The 21,451-nt window shown below is 34.6% G+C and overlaps 1 protein-coding gene and 1 pseudogene across 1 annotated transcript in view; both read left to right on the forward strand.

Annotated features, from left to right (window-relative positions):
• CNBD1 (cyclic nucleotide binding domain containing 1) overlaps window positions 1–21,451 on the forward strand; it is a 439,889-nt gene that overhangs the window by 291,020 nt on the left and 127,418 nt on the right. The window lies entirely within an intron of this gene.
• Window positions 13,588–14,932, forward strand: LOC113252969 (tubulin alpha-1A chain-like; annotated as a pseudogene).

The raw sequence follows: 21,451 nt of genomic DNA on the forward strand, positions 1-21,451 counted from the left end.
AGATGAAATAAAGAAGCAAGAATGACTCTCTGTTGAAATAGTAATTAGAGGGAGGGAGCTAATGTGGTGGCACATGGCTAGATAATTGTTAAATCATCCTAAATACTCAGGGAATTGACCTGAGGACTGATAGAACAAACTGCACAACTAGAGGGAAAGAAGAGGCCACATTGAGGAAGATAGGAAGTGTGGAGATGTGGTTTGGAGAAGAAACAGATCACAGGTGCTGCGGAGGAGAGGGAACCCTGGTCCCAGAGAAAGGTGAAAGAGAGTATAGCACACAGAGATACACACAAGAACACTTCCACAAAGCCATTGGCTGGGAAAACAAGAGGGGATGATTTTTGTGAGTTCTTGCAACCAGGGGAGCTCAAATACTTGAGTTTTAGAGGTCCTAGGCTTGGCTGGGATAGAGACCCGAGGGTGCTGCCAGACTCCTGGAGAGAAGGCAGGCAAGGCAGCCCAGAGCATACTGCATAATCAGAGGATTATCTAAGGTGCACAGGGAGAGACTGTTCTTACTTCTTGAAGCATATCTGTGATAGGTGGCATTGCCTTTTCAGGGACAAAAGAACTAGCGGGCACCATTTCTTTCCCTGCCACTCAGCACAGGCACTGAGACATTTGGTGAGGGCAGCTAACCTGGACACTGGCTGTTTATCCTGCTTTGCTCCAAATCTCATGCCCCTGTGTTCTGGCATGACTGCCTTTCTGGGTCAAACCTGCATAGGTCCCAGCATGGTGAGACCCTTTCCCAGAGGACCAGCACAGGTCCCTGCCATACCAGTCCCTAAAGTTTGGAGTTTTAAAAGTCAGCAGGGTTGGCTGGGATAGAGGTATGCTGCACTGCTCCAGGCAAGCAAGCAACCCAGAGACAGACAGTGTGAAAACACTGATCTGAAAAATGCCTGTAATGCATGAGGGGAAATTATTTGTTCTTCTGCAAGTGCTTCCCTGAGAGCAGCAAGCATGGACTCTCCTCTTCAGGGACAAAGGTTCTAACTGGTGCCATTTCCCTCCCCACTCCTCAGCATAAACCAACTTCATTAAACAGCACAGTGCCAACACTGGCTGCCTAACCTGCTTACACTAAATTCCATCCCCTTGTGTTCCACTGGTACTGCTTTTCTCCAGCCGGTGTGCCTAAGGACTAGTGCCATGAGGACCTTGTCCCCAAAGACCAACAGAAACCCCCATATGTACCACGTCTACTGACCATAGATTCTGCAATGCTTCAGTTCTAGTGGAAACAACATCAGGTCTCTTTTAACAAACAGTCAGAGCACACCTAATTAAAACTTGCCACACTCTGGCCAAGGTATAAACACTGCCCACTGCAGGCAAGGAGAACCTCTGCAGATGATTGACCTGAGGGATAGAGCAGCCAAAACACAGAAGGAGAGTACACACAGCACACACCATAGACACTTCCTGAAGCACTAGGCCCTAGACACTCTATAACCTCTTCTTCATTAAGCCATTACTCTCAGGAACAAGAAACATAACAGGTTTTTCTACCACACAGAAGACAGAGACCTATACAAAATGCCAAGATGAAGGAAGTCATCCCAAAAGAAAGAACAAGAAAAGGTAATGGCCAGAGATCTAATTGAAACAGATATAAGAAATATGCCTGATTCAGAATATAAAGTAATAGTGATAAGGATACTAGCTGGGCTTGAGAAAAGCATGGAAGACATCAGGGAGAACCTTACTGCAGACATAAAAGATCTAAAAAACAATCAGGCTGAAATGAAAAATGCAATAACTGTGATTCAAAACCAACTAGATGTAATGACCACAAAGAAGAATCAGAGGAATAAATAAGTGATATAGAAGATAGAATTATGAAAAATAATGACGTTGAACAAAAGAGAGAAAGAAGGATGGATCACAAGAGTAGACTTAGGGAATTCAGTGACTCTGTCAGGCATAATAACATTCATATCATCCGAGTTCCAAAGAAGAAGAGAGAGAGGAAATTATTTGAGGAAATAATAGCTGAAAACTTCCCTAATCTGGGGATGGAAAAAGATAACCATATCCAGGAGGCACAGAAAAATCCCATCAAAATCAGCAAAGCAGGCCAACACTGAGACACATTGTGGTTAAATTTGCAAAATACAGTGATAAATTAAAAATCTTTAAAGCAAAATGACAAAAGAAGTCCCTAACTTAGAAGGGAAGACCCATAGGTTAGCAGCAGATCTCTCCACAGAAACTTAGCAAGCCAGAAGAGAGTGGCATGATGTATTCAACATGCTGAGGGGAAAAATCTGCAGCCAAGAGTACTCTATCCAGTACAGCTATCATTCAGAATATAAGGAGGCAGAAAGAATTTCCCAGACAAACAAAAACTAAAGGAGTTCATGACCACTAAACGAGCTCTGCAAGAAATATTAAAGGGAACTCTTTGAGTGGGAAGGAAAGGCAAAAAGCAACAAAAACTAAAAAGGAGCAGAGAAAATCTCCAGGAAAAATGACAAAACAAGTAATAAAATGGCAATAAATACATATCTTTTGATAATTACTCTGAATGTAAATGGATCAAATGCTCCAATCAAAAGGCATAGGGTGTCAGAATGGATAAAAAGGTAAGACCCATTGATAGGCTACCTATGAGAGACTCATTTTAGACCCAAAGATACCTGAAGACTGAAAGTGAAGGAATGGAGAAACATTTATCATGCTAATGGACATCAAAAAAAAGCCAGAGTAGCAATACTTATATCAAACAAACCTAAATTTTAAGCCAAAGACTATAACAAGAGATGAAGAAGGGCACTATATCATAATTAAGGGGTCTATCCAACAAAAAGATCTAATAATTGTAAATATTAATGCCCCCAACTTGGAAGCACCAAAACATATACAATTAATAACAACATAAAGGAACTAACTGATAATAATATAATAATAGTAGGGGATTTTAACAACCCTTTTACATCAATGCAAAGATGATCAAAGCAGAGAATTAGTGAGGAAACAATGGGTATTAATGACATACAGGGCAAGATGGACTTAACAGATATATTCTGAGCATTTCATCCTAAAGCAGCAGAATACACATTCTTTTCAAGTGCACATGGGACATTCTCCAGAATAGATCACATACTAGGTCACAAATTAGGCCTCAAAAAGTACAAAAGACTGAGATCATACCATGCATCTTTTCACAATACTATGAAACTTGAAGTCAACAACAAGAAAAAAATTTGGAAAGACCACAAATACATGGAGGTTAAACAGCATAGTACTAAAGAATGAATGGGTCAACCAGGAAATTAAAGAAGACATAAAAAATACAGGGAAAAAAATGAAAATGAAAACACCATGGTCCAAAACCTTTGGAATGCAGCAAAACCAGTCATAAAAGGGAAATACATAGCAATACAGGCCCGCCTCAAGAGGCAAGAAAAGTCTCAAATACATAACCTAACCTTATACTTAAAGGAGGTAGAAAAAGAACAACAAATGAATGGAACAGAATAGAAAATCCAGAAATGAGCCCACAACTATATGGTCAACTAATTGTCAACAAAGCAGAAAAGAATATCCAATGGAAAAAAGATAGTCTTTTCAACAAAGGGTGTAGGGAAGACTGGAAAGAAATATGCAGAAGAATGAAACTGGACCACTTTCTTAAACCAAACGCAAAAACAAATTCAAAATGGATGAAAGACCTACGTGTGAGACAGGAAACCATCAAAATCCTAAAGGAGAACACAGGCAGTAACCTGTTTGACCTCGGCCATAGCAGCTCCTTACTAGGTAGGTCTCCTGAGGTAAGTGAAACAAAAGCAAAAATAAACTATTGGAACTTCATCAAGATAAAAATCTTCTGCATAGCAAAGGAATGATCAACAAAACTAAAAGGCAGCCAGGGCACCTGGGTGGCTCAGTTGGTTAGGCTGCTGCCTTAGGCTCAAGTCATGATCTCAGGGTCCTGGGATTGAGCCCTGCATTAGGTTCCCTGCTCAGCAGGGAGTCTGCTTCTCCCACTGCCTCTGCCCCCCAAATTCATGCTCTCTGTCTTTCAAATAAATATATATATTTTAATAAATATATATATTTTAATAAATATATATAATATATATAATAATATATATTATATATATAATCTTAAAAAAAAAAACAGAAACAAACAAAGAAAAATCAAAAACAAAACTAAAAGGCAACCAACCTACAGAATGGGAAAAGATATTCTCAAATGGCATGTCTGATAAAGGGTTAATATCCAAAATCTATAAGGAACTTATCAAACTCAACACCGAAAAAACAAATAATCCAGTTAAAACATGGGGAGAAGACATGAATAGTAATAGTAATAGTAATTAGAAGCAGTATCTGTATTAGTTTGATAAGACTGTGTTGACCAATGATGACTCAGTTCTTTTTCATTGCACTTATGATGGCTATAAAATAGAAATAAGATTTAAAAACATAAAACAAAACCTATAATTTATAAAGGATCATAATATAATAATAATATTTGATTTTGAAGAAGTATAAATCTAGAGTAATGCTTTTCAATAGAAATATAATGCAAGGTACTTATATAATTTTAAAGTTTTTTGGTAGCTACACTTAAAAAAGTGAAAAGAAACAGATGAAATTAAATTTAATATATTTTAACTCAATACATCTAATTTCAACAGGCAGTCAATATAAAATTATTAACTAGATACTTCACATTATCTTACTTGTATTAAATTTTTATATTAAATCTTCAAAACCCAGTGTATATTTTGTACTTACAGCACATCTCTGTTTGGTCTAGCCACATTTCAAAAGCTTAATATGTACACATGGCTGGTGGCTCCATATTAGATAGCACAGACTTAGAATATGCAATACTTTTTCTGATACTGCAAAGCAAAACAAAAAAAAGGACAAAAATAATGTAATAGATTTGCAGAATTGGAATGAATAACTGTATGGCTACTTTTTTAAAGATTCCATATATCATTTTAATAATCACTTTCTAAAGAGTGACTATGGCTAAAAAGCAAACTATGTCATTGTAGTTTTGTTTTCTTTGCTCTGACATTTGAGCGTCATAAATTTTTCTGGAATGGCACATTTACAGATGAGAAAGAGTGTGTGCCAGGGGGCTAGGGGTTAAGATAATCTCAGAAAAATGAAAACATATTTACATGTAACATTTGTATTTTCATTTTTAAGAGACTATATTGACTATATTAGACTAGTAAATCTATGGAATACCACAGATCTTTATCCTCACAGATGTTAATGACTCTTATAAGTGATATTTATATTTCTAAACTTATTAATGCAGAATTATATAAATTCTAAACTGTATTCTAGAATTATCAGGGAGCTTAGCATTTAAAGGCATCTTTTAACAATTTATTTGAGAAAGGAATCTTCAAACTTTGTAAATCTGATTTTTAATATTAAGGTTATAACTACATTGCCATACATTTTTTTGGTCATAAAGGTAATTTGATTTTCCACAAAACTAGGCCCTAATTATAAATATGTATATTCTTTATGTCATATGTTTGGAACCTGTAATACCTTCCCATCCCCTCCCTCACTACTCCCTACCAAGAAAATGGTACTAGTTGCTTAGGTTCCTAAGACAGTGCACAAAACCTTGTTAAATCATGTTACCCCTACATATGATGGAGGAATTGACATATTTTTCTCTGTGTCTGAAAATAAAAAATTACCCTTCACCCAACCTATCACTAACCACCTTGAGCTATTGAATAGCATAAATGGTTATTCTTTTAGCTTCAAATTTATATTAGTTACCTCACTCCACTAAGACAGGGAATCCAACTGATTGGGTAAGGGGCAAATGAACATTTATTGAACATCCACTCTATGTCAGCTACTTTTTGGTTACTTTTATACATATTTTCTCATTTACTTCTCAAAAACCTCTATCAGATAAGTATACTTCATATTAATAAAAAGCAATTTCATTAAGGGAAACTAAAGCTCAAAAATCTATTTTTCCAAGGTTAGACTTATAGTAAGTGTCATATTTGAAATCCAGAACTGATGAATGAGAAAAAGAAACTATAATACAATGGAAAATCTTCTTTCCACCGTATTATTTTTCCAAGAGGTTTTCTGGTATTTGGAAGAGTCAAAAGCAACTGCCTATTTGTTAACAGAGGCATGTTAGACTCCAGGCAGAACAAAAATCTGGAGTTTAATATTTTTTTGACTTGTCAGGTCCCTGTCATTTTCATGTATTTGCATCTGTGATCTCTGAGGATTAACCTTCTTTCATCAATGTCCATGTTTATTACTCTGGTTCTGCTGTAGTCCCCATGTTCTTGTTAGATCACGTGCAGTTTACAGAATTTCCCCTGCTCTCTCTTTCAGAAGGATATACCAAACTCTTTGATGTTTCAAGAAACTCCTATTGCTATAATAAACAGTGAGAAATAGACATATGGTTAAAAAGCTCCTCACAACATTCTATCCCCTTCTTTTTTTCACATAGACCTTACAGAGAATGGTGTAAATGAAATGGTAAGTCTTTGGGTATACACAGCCCTGAATTATACTCAAATTTTTACCCAGAAAATCATAGATCGAAAGAAGTTTGGATTGTAAATTTGGTAAAGATTATTGGGTCCTTGGCTTGTTGGAGAAAAATAGGATGAGGACAGAAGACAATCCAAGTATGAGACAGAGTGAGGAGTAGCTAAGGAAATTGTCCCAAACCATATGTCACCTTCGTGTAAATTAGAAAAAGATACAGCTTTCTCTCAGCAGATGTAGCTCTGTAACAGTGCACACAGCATGGTGATTGGGACATCAGCTATATTTCAGCTACAGTACGCCCTGCAGCCTGGTGCCTTGCACAGTGAATAACCTGTGCAACCATGTGTGGTGGCCTTCCATCCCCCCCTTTCTCCTTCTACATATAAGATCCCAGCACCATAGACCTGATCTTGGATTGGCATTATAACTAAGATAAACAGGGGCTGGATATATGAAGAAAAAATAAAAAATAGTGGAAGTGAAACAAGATGTTTTTTTAGTTCCTTGGACACTCAATTTAAGTGAATGTTAATATGTAGAGAATTATGTAAATCAATCATCCATGAGGGCACTACTTGCAGTTTAAAAATATATATATATATATGCATCAAAATATTATTATACTTTTTATGTTATTAAATATTTAAAAATTATTTTCTTAATATCATTCTCAAGAATAGAAGCTATTTTTACAAAACATTTATTTCTGTGTGCCTGTATATATACACAGAGACTAGACAAAGAATATTATAACAAAAATGAATTGTATCTCAATCAGTAAGCATTTGCGATGTATAAAACCTAGAACTCTATAGAGTCACCAGAAATAGTACCCATCCTTACTGAGTTTAAAATCTATACTGAAGAACTAAAAAAGAATTGTAAAGGTATATATTGTTAAATTGAAAGCTAGGCACATTAACTTCTAAAAGACTAAAAATTTACAGATGTGCTGGTATCTTATGACCAGTAACTGGTAACATAAGTGAAAAAAAAATTAAATAATTGTGTAAAATGGCATATAAGTAGCTTAAGAATTTTATTTTAATTTAAGATATTCCACATATTCCCTATTTTCCATGTTTTGATGGAGGGCGAAAACCTCTTTGAATATGGATCCACATTAGAGATCTTTATTTTCTTATATACCCATGAATTCTAATATTAATTCATTTAAAGAGGAACAAGAAGTAAAATATTTTGTGAAGATTAGGTTTTTCTTTTTTCCCCCAAGTTCTTTCCTCTAATTAGGACATTTTCTTGTGCAGCTCACAACTATTAGGTCTTTCTAATGCATTCATGTTTAGATTTCATAGAAACAAACTCTCTTTCACACAGAATATTTATTGGTTTAATATTTGATTAAGACATGATTACAATGAGAAATGCAAATGATATAAACAGCATTTTTGTGTGTTGTAACAAACATAATCAACTGTTGTCTAGAATACAGCTCATCTGATGGTACTTGAAACACATGAGTATGTTAAAGGGTAGCTTACTACTAGCTGCAGATATTCAGTGAGACATGGTCATAGATCGTGTTTTACAGTTTTTTAGCTTGGTACATCTGCCAAGTGGAGTCTAAGAGAATTTTTGCTGAAAATTTAAATGATCAGAGCCTAGAAAGGATATTCCAGAAAGGCTTCATGAATTCTTACTTCAATGTATTTTATTAGATGTATTTGTATCTTAAATGACAGAAATCAAACTCAATGAATCAAGAGAAAAAATACTAATAAACTCAAAGTAATTTACTGGTATATATAACTGGGAAGTTTAGGAACTTCTCTTTCAGGAAACCTTGATCCAAAATCTGAACTAATTGCACTATGATTATTTGTTCCAGTCCTTGGTTCTGTTTTGCTTTGTGTTCATTCCCTTCTCCAGCAAGTTTCCCAATGTTATGGCCAGAAATATCTAGGGGATACATTTTTGTTACAGCAAACAATCCCTCTGAAAAGGTCTGTTCCTGATTGTTCCAGGAAAAATCTAGTAAGTTTCACTGGCCTGGTTTGAGTCACATACACACTCCCAACAACTCACTCTGGCTAGGAGAGGTATTTGTTCAGCTGGAGCTGGATCACAGCCCTGCCCCTGGAAAATGGTAAAGTCCTCCTTGAGCCGCTTGGCTTGCCAAAGGGGTGAGTGTGTAGCTACAGAGATGCTGAGACAACAAAAAATCCACATTTTATCCAAGTGGAAGTGTGGCATTACCTAACCTTTAAAGTTTTGGGGCAGCACTAAGTCAGAGAGAACTACATCCTTTTGGACCCAGATATGCTTTGTCTTCTTTGTGATTTTATTTCTTCATGACCCCAAATCATTTTTGCTGTTATAACTTGCATCAGACCTGTCATTTTCTGGTACCTAAAAATATTTTCTGCTGTTAAGTTTAGTCTTTAAATTATAGATCTTCCTCTAAATTTCTCAGAGGCAATGTGTCTAATGATATCATTTTGTGTATTTATATTTGCAAGTGCCTTTATATGACTTCATGAAATATAATCCCCTGCATGAATTTTCTGGAATCTCTAGAATGACTCTTGCTCGGGATTATTATAAGAAGAGTTTTGTAGGTTTCCATAGTTTCAACAAAGCAAAAATCTATATATCTATGCCTCTATCTATCTATCATGTCTATCATCTCCTGGACTGAGCAATACCTGGAAGACATTCCCCATTTTTAAAAGCAAGTTACTCTCTTGTACATTCTGTCTCCTCAAAGCACCATATCAGTGGTTTTGAGATAATAGTCTATTTTTATTTTTTTTAATTTTTAAAAAATACTTTATTTTTATTTATTTGAGAGAGAGCGAGAGATATCACAGAGGGAGAGGGAGAAGCAGACTCCCCATTGAGCAGAGAGCCTGCTGTGAGTGGGCTTAATCCCAGGACCCTGAGATCATGACCTCAGCTGAAGGCAGATGCTGAATCAACTGAGCTACCCAGGCGCCACAATAATAATCTACTTTTAACAAATTGATACCTTGTTTCAAGGTACCGGTGCTTTTGTTTTAATCATTTCTCATGCTATGTGGGAGTTACATATGCACAACCTTCTATATGCTCTTAGGTCAATAGCCACACAATTAGTTTTATCTCTCTAGATATTAGCACTACTGAATTTAGATTAGTGGCATTGCTATACATTTTGGATCCCAAACAAATGTTTATTCAAGGTTTTCCAAGCTACTAGCTAATGACTAAAGGAGCAGATCTTAGCGCTAGTGAAATATAGTGGAGATTTATATTGCTTGTAAAAAGAAAATAATAATAAAACTCTGCCAGGTGCAGTCTACCTCTGCCTATAGCATTCTTGTTTACTATTTTAAGTTTTTGCATTTCTACATGCAAATGACAGCCATGAGTCAATTATTCATAAGTTCATATGTTGCCTTTCAAATTTTAATAAAAATAATGTTATTTGCATGTTTTTATAAATCTAGAAATTTGGAAGAACTAAACATTTCAGATAATAATACCCCATAAAGTCTTTTGTTGAATCAAGACAAATCTTGGATTAGTAGAGGGCAGCCATGTCAAAGACCTGTATTTCCTTTTTGGTCTCTGTAGATACCCAAATCTTACACGAGCTTTTAGGAGATAGTTACAGCTCTGAGAAGAATGTGAGGATTAACATAAATTTAGGCTGAATAGCTATAGTAGTTCTGTTTAAACATCTCAAATGGCATACTTTTTATTTTCTGAATTATTTTTATTATTTAATTTTTGACCATTTTTGTAATGGTAGTCCTATTTTCTGATGTTTATTATTATTTAAAGATTTTATTTATTTGATATATATAGAGAGAGCGAAGCATGAACCTCGGGAGGGGCAGAGGGAGAAGGAAAAGCAGACTCTCTGCTGAGCAGGGAGCTTGAGCAGGGCTCAATCCCAGGACCCCAGGATCATAACCTGAGCTGAAGGCAGACGCTTAGCTGACTCAGCCACCCAGGTGCCCTTCTGATGTTTAACATAAGTCAATTCTTCACCCAGAAAGCTTGGCAAGGCTTTATATTAAAATACCATATACTTAAATTCCATTTCAGACAGAACAAAGTGATATTGAACTTGAGAGGTTTGCTTTTATTTTTGCACAAACTATATTAATATTAATCCACTTATGTTTGTTTGACAAATGTTATTTTAGGAAATATTGCTGCAACTTATCTTGAGATAATATTTGCCATAGAATATAAAATATAAGTCAAATTTGAGTTAGTCTCCAAGAATAAATGACATGTTTTTGAATAATGTGATTATAATTATTTAGGCATTTTGCACAAAATAATTTTGTTTATGTACTTAAGTAGTTATTTTCAAGAAGCACTTTGGACCCTTATTTATTCATGCTATTTGTCAAATATTTAAGACACAGTTTTAAAGAGAAGAAATATACCTTACTTGAACAAATCTTTCAGTCCTGAAGAAACTATCAATAGTTTGTGAACCACAAGAGTATCACTTAGCCACCTCAACCACTTGTATTCAGTGTCCTACATAACCAGCATAAGTGATGTTTTTGTTTATCGCAGAGAGATCTGATACCTTGTACTTTGTTCTTATGCTCTTTTTATTAGATTGAAAGTTACTAGCAGATTTTTTAAATTACTTGTTAAAAAAATAGAAAAAATATAAGAAAAATGCATTAAATAGGTATATAGATTTCACATTTCTAACATTTTAGTCACTTTTCTTATATAATGACAGTAGAAAAAACATGTCAGCAACAGAAAAAATTTTCATAATGGTACATCAAGACATTTTGTCTTAGCCCCCAATTCTATCTCATGCTTTCTAGTGTAAATTGTTTTTGCTTTGTCTGTTTGTCTCCGAAGACTGGTCATAGCATCCTTGTCTAGAATATTGTAAAAGTCTTTGCTGAGTACCAGAAGCACACTGTAATAATAGTGTGAATATTTTAATATGGCTAACATTAGTTAATTTGATTAAATTTTTAAGGAACAAATGATACCAATGCTCTCTCAATGCTATTCCAAATTTAAATGACATGGAAGTTAAAACTGACAAAGATAGTACAAAAAATATGTAAAAATACTTAAAAAGACTAGGAATCTCAAATGTGAATATCAATATAAAAATCCTGAAAATTATATTGGAAAACATAATCCAGCAGCACTTTAAGGAATAATACACCAAAAAAGTTGATTCATTCTAGGAATTCAATCAGAACTTGCTCAATATATTTTTCAAAATCCATTAGTATATTTTAATAAAATATAGATCAAGGTAGAAACATAACCTGTGTTCATGACAGCTAAAATGCCTTTGAGGAAATTCTGACACAAATTCCTAATAAAATGAGAATAGATGAAATGTTCTATAATATGATAAAATTATCTAGATCTCAAAAAATAAGTTAGCTATGTTCTTAACAGTAAATAGCAAAAGAATTATTATTAAAGTGATGAACTTACTAACATTTTTATTTTTATATATTTTTTATTATGTTATGTTAGTCACCATATGGTACATCATTAATTTTTGATGTAGTGTTCCATGATTCATTATTTGTGTATAACACCCAGTGCTCATTACAGCACGTGCCCTCCTTAATACCCATCACCAGGCTACCCCATCTCCCCAGGCCCCTCCTCTCTCAAACCCTCAATTCCGGTTAACATACAGTGTAATCTTAGTTTCAGGTGTACAATTTAGTGATTCAGTAATTACATAAAACACTTGGTGTAGCATTTTTAAATAAAATAAGTAATAAGCATGAACTTGTAAAAGGGGGAGGTAAAATCATCATTATTTACTTATATTATTTATACTTGAATATTTGTAAAGTCAATGAGAAAATTATTAGGAATCATACGATTTAGTGAAACTACTGGTGGCAAGCTTAATATTTAAATTTTATTTTATAAAAGCTATTTATAAAATTTAAAGGAAGAAGAGATTATGTATATAATAGCAAACAAAAATATGAGCTATCTAGGAATAGACTTAATAAGAAATATATGTAAAAAACAACTAATTCACATAAAATAAGACAATTGAGGCAAAACTTTTTCTTCAATAGGAAAATACATTACTGCAAAGATGACTTTTTTCACTAAATTTGTTAGCCTAATGTAAACATAATAAAAACAGCAGGAATTCTTTTTAAAGTTGATTATGTTGATACTAATATCTACATACAAAATTAAATAAGAAAACTTCAAAAATGCTTTTAAAATACTGAAAGAATGGGGGCGCCTGGGTAGGCAGTCGTTAAGCGTCTGCCTTTGGCTCAGGGCGTGATCCCGGCGTTCCGGAATCGAGTCCCACATTGGGCTCCTCGGCTGGGAGCCTGCTTCTTCCTCTCTCTCTCCCCTGCTGTGTTCCCTCTCTCGCTGGCTGGCTGTCTCTCTGTCACATAAATAAATAAAATCTTTAAAAAAAAATACTGAAAGAATGTAATATAACTCAAATATTTTATCCGGTAGGCAGACTAAGACTAAAGAAGAAACCATGGCAATTTAGTATGGCAAATTTAGTATGGAAATTTAGTATAATATAGAGGTATTATTTCAAAAGAGTAGGAAAAAAGATAGTTTATTAAATATCTGTTTGTTAGACAAGTAGTGAACAGAAACAAATCTGGTGGATTAAAAACCTCTATGTTAACAATGATGTCATAACATTGCTATAAGAAAACAATGGCAAATTAATTTTCTAACCTTCGGTGGAGGAAGTCCTTAGAACATGACAAAAAAAAAGGTAAAAGACATAAATTGAAATATTAATCTCTGAATAATAAAATTTCAGTATTCTAAATGGCAAAATGTTCCATAAATACTAATATGTAAACATCAGGCTAATAAAGTTGCTGTACACATGAGAAAGAAATCATTTTAATATAAAACTGGCTGTTACCAATAGTTATAAAATCTCAAGGGGAATGGGTGGGGGGAAGAGAATGAAGAAAAAAGAGAATAAAAAGTTCTTGGCAGGTTCTCTTACATCGACCATCTAAGAATTGCGCTATAAGAAGCAACAGCCTCTCCTCTTCCTCTCTGCCATCTTCTGGCAACCACGAAGCAGCAACCATGCATGAATGCATCTCTATCCTTGTTGGCCAGGCTGGTGTCCATATTGGCAGTGCCTGCTGGGAGCTCTGTTGCCTGGAACACCACATCCAGCCAGATGGTCAGATGCCAAGTGACAAGACCTTTGGGGCAGATAACTCCTTCAACACTTTCTTCAGTGAGACAGGTGCTGGCAAGCATGTGCCCAGGGCAGTGTTTGTAGACCTGGAATCCACAGTAATTGATGAAGTTTGCACAGGCAACTATCAGCAGCTTTCCACCCTAACCAGCTCATTACAGGCAAGGAAAATGCTGACAATAACTATACTCAAGGGCACTACACCACTAGCAAGGAAATCATTGATCTTATGTCGACCAAATTCAAAAACTGGCCCACCAGGGCACAGGTCTTCAGGGCTTCTTGGTTTTCCACAACTTTGGAGGTGGAACTGGTTCCAGATTCACCAACCTACTGATGGAACATCTCTCTGTAGATTATGCCAAGAAGTCCAAGCTAGAGTTTCCCATTTACTCAGTCTCTCCACACCACAGTTTCCACAGCTGTAGTTGAGCCCCACAACTCCAACTTCACTACCCACACCACCCTAGAGCACACTGATTGTGACTTCATGGTAGACAATGAGGCCATCTATGATGTCTGTCATGGAAACCTTGATATTCCCAACCTACAATAACCTAAATAAGTTAATAGGTCAAATTGTGTCATCAATCACTGCTTCCCTCTGATTTGATGGATCCTTGAATATTGATCTGACAGAATTCCAGACCAACATGGTGCCATGTCCCCTCATCCACTTTCCTCTGGCCACATATGGTCCTGTCATCTCTGCTGAGAAAGCCAACCATGAACAGATTTCTGTACCCTAGATCACCAATGAATGCTTTAAGCCAGTCAGCTAGATGGTGAAATGTGACCCTCGTCATAGTAAATACATGGCTTGCTACCTATTGAACTGTGGTGACTTTGTTCCCAAAGATGTCAGTGCTGCCATTGCCACCATTAAGACCAAGAGTGCCATGCAGTGTGTGGACTGATGCCCCACTGGCTTCAAAGTTGGCATTAATTACCAGCCTGTGGTACCTGGTGGAGACCTATCCAAAGTATGGTGAGCTGTGTGCATCCTGAGCAACATCACAGCCATTGCTGAGGCCTGGCCTTGCCTGGACCACAAGTATGACCTGATGATGCCAACTGTGCCTTTGTTCACTGGTGTGTGAATGAGGGCATGGAGGAAGGAGAGTTTTTTGGGGTCTGTGAGGATATGCTGCCCTTGAGAAAGATTATGAAGAGGTTGGTATGGATTCTGTTGAAGAAGAGGGTGAAGAAGAAGGAGACAAATACTAAAGTTAAAAATTCACAAAGGTGCTGCTTTTATAGGGTAGTTTATTCTGTTTTAAACACTGAAAAGTTGTGCTCTGATCAGTTGATTTGTATATAATAGTGTATACCTTCATATAAAATTACTGTCCTATGCTTTAAAACATGACACTTTGTGAGGCACCTGTGTGGTGAGCTGGCTGGCTAACTTTTTATTTTGACTCAGGTCATGATCTCAGGGTCCTGGGGTCGAGTCCCCTTTCTGGCTCCTCCCTCCATAGGGAGCCTGCGTGGGGATTCATCTTTCCTCCATCTGCCCCATCCCCAGCTCACATACTCTTTCTCTCTGTATCTCTAAAATAAATAAATAAATCTAAAAAAAAAAAAAACAACAGAAACAAGAAACAGAAACACAACGCTTTGTTACAGACCCAAGTTGTTCATTTCTCTGATGCGTTTGAATAAAGTTTTCCCTGTATTAAATGAAAAAAAAAAAAAAAGACAGTCCTCTATGAGGCAATAAAATACCTTGCGTAATTCAGCTTCACTCATAATTTGAAAATTCTATTTTAATTAGAATTTTCTACCTATCCCATTGACAAAAATTGAAAATAATTTGAATACACAAGATTCTCTAGGAAGTTAGAAAGCAAGAATCTTATGTATTTTAGGTGGTCATGTAAGCTGGTACCGCATGTTTCAAGACTAGCTTGTCGAAGTCTATAGAAAATAAAAATCTTTATACTAGCAAATTCTATTGCTAAAAATCTATACTACCAATAAACGTGCACTTGTTCATTCAAAGATATATGTACAATAATTTTTATCGCACATTTTTTTGCAATAGGAAACAAATTAATGCCCATCAGGAAAGTGCTGGTTAAATAAATTATGGAATATTCATTCAATGGGAAGCCACGCCAATATAAAGAATGAAAAAAAAATCACATATGCAGATTTATATAGATGTCCAAGATATACTGAAAAGTGAAAAAGGGATAGAATGTGTGTAGAGATTGATTTCAGTGGTATATAATTATTTACTAAATCATATCCATATATAATTACGTAGCTATAGAAATACTAATTAAGGGGCACCTGGGTGGCACAGCAGTTAAGCGTCTGCCTTTGGCTCAGGGCGTGATCCCCGCGTTATGGGATCGAGCCCCACATCAGGCTCCTCCGCTATGAGCCTGCTTCTTCCTCTCCCACTCCCCCTGCTTGTGTTCCCTCTCTCGCTGGCTGTCTCTATCTCTGTTGAATAAATAAATAAAATCTTTAAAAAAAAAAAAAGAAATACTAATTAATATGAATTTAAAATTATATAAATAAACATTATGTAATATAATATACATTAAAGAGCATCACTGGAGGAGGATAATCACTTGGGTTTGAATTTTGGCTACACTACCTATTATTTGTGAGATGTTGAACGAGCATGTAACTTAGTGCCTTCTTTTTCTCCTTTGTAAATATGGATAATAATAGTACTTATCTCTGAGGGCTATTATCAGAGTGTTCTGTTGTGATTTGTCTGACTTGAGGTATATTAATTTTATTGATCGTCTCAAAGAATTAGCTCCTATGTTTATTGATTTTCTATATTTTGCTATTTTCCCTTTCATTGATTTCTCCTCCTATCTTTATTATTTACCTTTTTCTGCTTATGTTGAGTTTAATACACTATTATAGTATCAAGATAGAAACTGAGTTTGTTGACTTAAGAACTTTTTCCTTTGTTAATATAGCCATTTAATGCTATTCCCTCTATGTACTGGTTTAGATGTACTGCACAAATGTTGGTTATTGGTCATTGTTTTCATCCCATTCAAAACACTTTGTCATTTTCCTTTTGATTTCTTCTTGACCCATAGTTTATCTGGAAATATGTTATTAAGCTTCCAAGTATTTTTTCCAGTTAATGATATTAAATTTTAATTCTATTTTTGTCAAAGAACATATTTTATGTGATGTGAATGCCTTAAAGTTTAAGACTTGTTTTATCGTCCATAATATGGTCTATATGGTAAGTGTTCCATATGCACTGTATGGAACTTGTCCTCTGTTTCACTATTGCTTTGTCCTGTGTGTGTGTGTGTGTGTGTGTGTGTGTGTGTGTGTGTGTACGTGCGTTTGATTCTTTTTTCCCCCTATGTTCTATTTTGGATTCTTTCTATTACCATGCCTTCATTTCATTAATGTATTTTCTGCACTGCCTAATCTACAACAAATCATATCCATTGCATTTTTCATATCAGTCATTTTAGTTCTCATCCCTAGAAATTAGATTTACATCTTTTGTAGCCACAGGAAAAATGCACTTTTTCTCAACAGATAAATTATATGTGTGTATATATAGAGAGAGAGTGAGAGAGAGAGAAAGTTAACATAATTTTACCTAAATTTAATTCTAATACTTTAATCAACAAATATTGATTAATTACAAAGTAACATTGCTCTGTGAGAAAGAAATTGACAGTGAAAATTGTAGAGTTTGGAAATAATAAGAGACAGGATTAACCAATCAGGAAAAAGATTCTATGTAGCTTATAAATGCTTTTATAATAAAATAAAATGCTTATATTTTGATAAAGGTAATGTGCATGAGCCTGCATAACTTATTTTGATGTCCTTTCAGTGAATTATGTCTTCTCTTTTCTTTTTGAATAATTGCACCATTTTTAAATGATCTGAATAATTTTTTAAAAAAAATTTATGTCTTCCAGCTTGAAAGCTTCTTAGAATAGTGACACATTCCAAAATCAAGTCCAGATTTCACACCATATGAACAAAATATATTGAATGCTTGCTTTTTGCATTACATGACATTGTGAAGATGTCCTTTTAACTCCAGAAGAGAAAAAACACAACAAAATTTATTTGGAACCCAGTAAACATTTAACTCTCCTATGCTACTTCTTTATTTTCATTATTTGCCTCATCTAGATAACTATATTTCAGGCTTTTTGAAAACATGATTAATAGTGATTTTTTGCATGAAAAAATGTATATGCTAATTGTTCAATTAAATTAAATAATTTCACTGGTTCTTTTTTTTTTCCTACATTTGCATTTTTACATAAGGGCAATAAGATCAAGTCTTCAAACTTGGAAAATAACATTTTCAATAACTAAAAATTTAACTAAAAATATTTTTGAGACTTTTCTCAGTTGTCTTTGTAAACACATCTGGTGTGATTATAATTCTGGAGTTTCAATAGAGAAAAATTACATTGTCAAAGTTAAAATTATGTGCCATCTCCCTTAGGTCAATGATTGATTAACATTATTTCAAAAACTGAAAGAATTTTTGTTGATAGGAAATTATGTGTGTGTGTGTGTGTGTGTGTGTATGTGTTACTCAGGCTATGTTTTAATGGAGAAATCAAGAAAAAAAATACTAGTAACTCAAGGTAAATCTTAGCACTAACTTATTTTTTTGTTGTTGTGGTAAAAAACACAAAACACAGACTTACATGACTTTGAAGTGTACGGTATTGTTAGCTATATGTACAGTGTTGTACAGCAGATCCCTAGAGCTGCCTCGTATGTGACATCTGTTTTTACTTGCTGCTTTCAAAATTCTCTCTTTGTGACTTTTGACATTTGTCTGTGTGTATGCTTTCTTCTAGTTGGAGTGAATTGAGCTTCTTGAATTTATATAGTCATTTTTTTCTCAAATTTGAGAAGTTTTTAGCCATTATTCCTTCACATAGTGTCTCTACCCCTTTTTATTTTCATCTCCTTTTGGTACTCCCATAATATGCATGTTCTATTTAATGCTCTCCTATGAGTCCTTCAGGTTCTTTTCATTTTTTTCTATTATTTTTCTTTAGCTCCTATATCTCGGTAATTTCAGAAGTTCTCTCTTCAAGTTTGCTGATTCTTTCTGTTGTCTGGCCAAGAGCTATAAAGTCCCTCTAGTGAATTTTTCAATTCATTTATTTTATTCTTTAGTTCTAGAATTTCAGTTTGGTTCTTCATTGTTCTATCTCTGATGATAGTCTCATTTTGTTCATACATCATTTTCCTGATTTAATTTAATTGCATATCTGTGCTTTTAATTCATTGAACATCTCTATGACTTTTTTTTAAATTCCATATCTGGTAATTCACATCTCCATTTCTTTAGGGTCAGTTTCTTGTGATTTAATTTGTCCCTTTGAATGGTTCATATTCCCCTGTTTCTTCGTATATTTTGTTATCTTCTGTTGGGACCTTGGAAATTAAAAAAAAATTAATCACTTCTCCAGTCTTTGTGTTATGGTCTTTGCACAGGGAGGTTTTTCTTCTGTCAGCCCAGCTGGATATTCTAGGGATCTTTCAAGCCTTTTTGGGGGATGTATTCTCTCTGAGTTTATATGTATAATTTCCTTATTGAAGAAGTTTGCCAACCTGGCACCCTTTCCCATTAGTACTCAAGTTCAGGCAAGATAGAAGTCAGTCCCCTGGGCAGCTTCCAAAAAAGTCAGAACGTTGTATGTACATTATAGTCCTTTCCCTACCCAGAGAGAATTTCGGTGTTAGTGGTTTCTTGCCAATCATACCACAACATGGCTAGAAGGGGATCAGATGAGAAAGTGCCAAGAATTTTCCTACCAGATTTTATGTGATTGGTTTTGTGCTTGCCTACAGTGTAGGAACTTCTTAACTGGTTTCTGGATTTCTCACAAAGGCAATTAGTTGTGTAATGTTAATTCCACTTCCGTGAGAGGAAAACAGGTCTGAGGCTTGGTAGCTTTTACTTTCTGAAAATATTTATATATGTTATTTCTTATTCTCTGTCAGGTAATTCATATATTTCCATTTTTTAGGTTTGGTTTCTGAAGATTTATTTTGTCCCTTTGCTTTGGCTATTTTTCCATATTTGTGCATTTGAAAAAAACCAGCCACCTTCCCAGTTTTTATGAACTATGACTATACAAGGAAAAACCTACCAGTCAGTCTAGCTAGAGAATCTAGGGTCTCTCAAACCTTTTCTGTGGATATGTCTGCTCTGGATTTGTGTGTGTAGATTCCAAATTAAGGGAATTTTCTGGTTAGTTTTTTCTTCAGGAACTGATAATCTCTTGTACTCTCTGGTATCTTCTGCTGTACGATGGGTCCTCTGAAGCAGCAACATGCCACCCAGTTATTTTTTGTTCTTAGCAGCCCCCATACATCTAGAGGATGCCAGATCCCACCCATGATCCAAGAGAAATGGGGCAGAAGCCAATCCATCAAGCAGCCTAACAAAAAGGCAAGCAGAACACTGAATGGTGTACCACAATTCTCTTTCCCTGTGAGGGAAAGTCTACCAAGGTATATTGGCCTCTGTCTGCTGTACCATGAGTTTTCTGGAGATGCAGCATGCTGTACAGCTCTTTTTTGTTCTCAGTGGCCCCCAGACATTTACTTATGAAAATAATATATATATTCAGTGTATACATTTGGGGAAAACAGAAGCTTATAAAGCATATGTAACTTCTAATTATGCTCATATAGAATTATTAACCTTTTACTATATTTTTTTCAGGGTTTTAATTCAAAAGGAAATAATATTTATATATTTTGTCAAAGTTGAATACTATAGAGTTAATGGAACTCTTTTACTGGCCCTTAAAAAATGAACATATTCCAAGTCAATAACAGTTTTAAGAGTTCTGAATTTTAGTGGAAGCATAATATATTCTATGATTTATTGTAATTTATTTAAACATTTTTCTTTTGATTATCATTTATGTTGCATAAAATATTACATGCTCAGTTTTGAATACTTATTGCCCAAGTACCTATTTACCTCATTATTTCCTTAGGAAAAATTCTTAGAAGTATTCCATCGATGTGTATAATTACATCATTCTTGACACATGCTGTAAGTTTACTTTTTATAAAAGTTCTAACAACTTTTTCATACTCTTGGCTTAGGTTTTTATTAGGGTTTTAGCTTATACAAGACACTAAAATGCAGAAGAATAGTGTATAGTATATAACAGGAAGTACCATGCATCAATGGAGAAAAACTAGTACTTTTTTTGTAAATAAAGAGTGTTAGAAGACAATTTGCCCATGTGGGGGAAAAGATATTTAATTAGATATCATGTGGCCAAAACAATTTAAAATGGATTTGTTGTTAAGTTAAAAATAGAGATGACAATAGGAAAAAGTATGGGTGTACAATTTACATTGAGTGTTCGAAGTGTAAAAGTAATGAGATTAAAAGAAAGACAATCTTTTCCGAATAACAAATAAGTATTATAAAGTATTATAAAAATGACTAATAATATAAAAATAGTATACAAAATCTTATAGGAAAAACATTAATATTACACTTTTGAAAATGCAAATGGGATTTATCATATCCTTTTAAAGTTCTTTTGAAAAATATTATAATGTTAAAAACAACAATTTTCACATGTTTTTCAAGTCAGAATATTGTGCACAAAAATGAAGGCCAGATCATTAGTAGGTATATTAAGGTGTACTTTTGCATAAATATCATAGACAGTGATTGAACTAATTTGAGTGTAAATAACCAATGTTCCGAAAGCATATAATAAAATAAAT

This window comes from Ursus arctos, unplaced genomic scaffold (genome assembly GCF_023065955.2).
Source record: "Ursus arctos isolate Adak ecotype North America unplaced genomic scaffold, UrsArc2.0 scaffold_6, whole genome shotgun sequence".
Lineage (NCBI taxonomy): Eukaryota > Metazoa > Chordata > Mammalia > Carnivora > Ursidae > Ursus > Ursus arctos.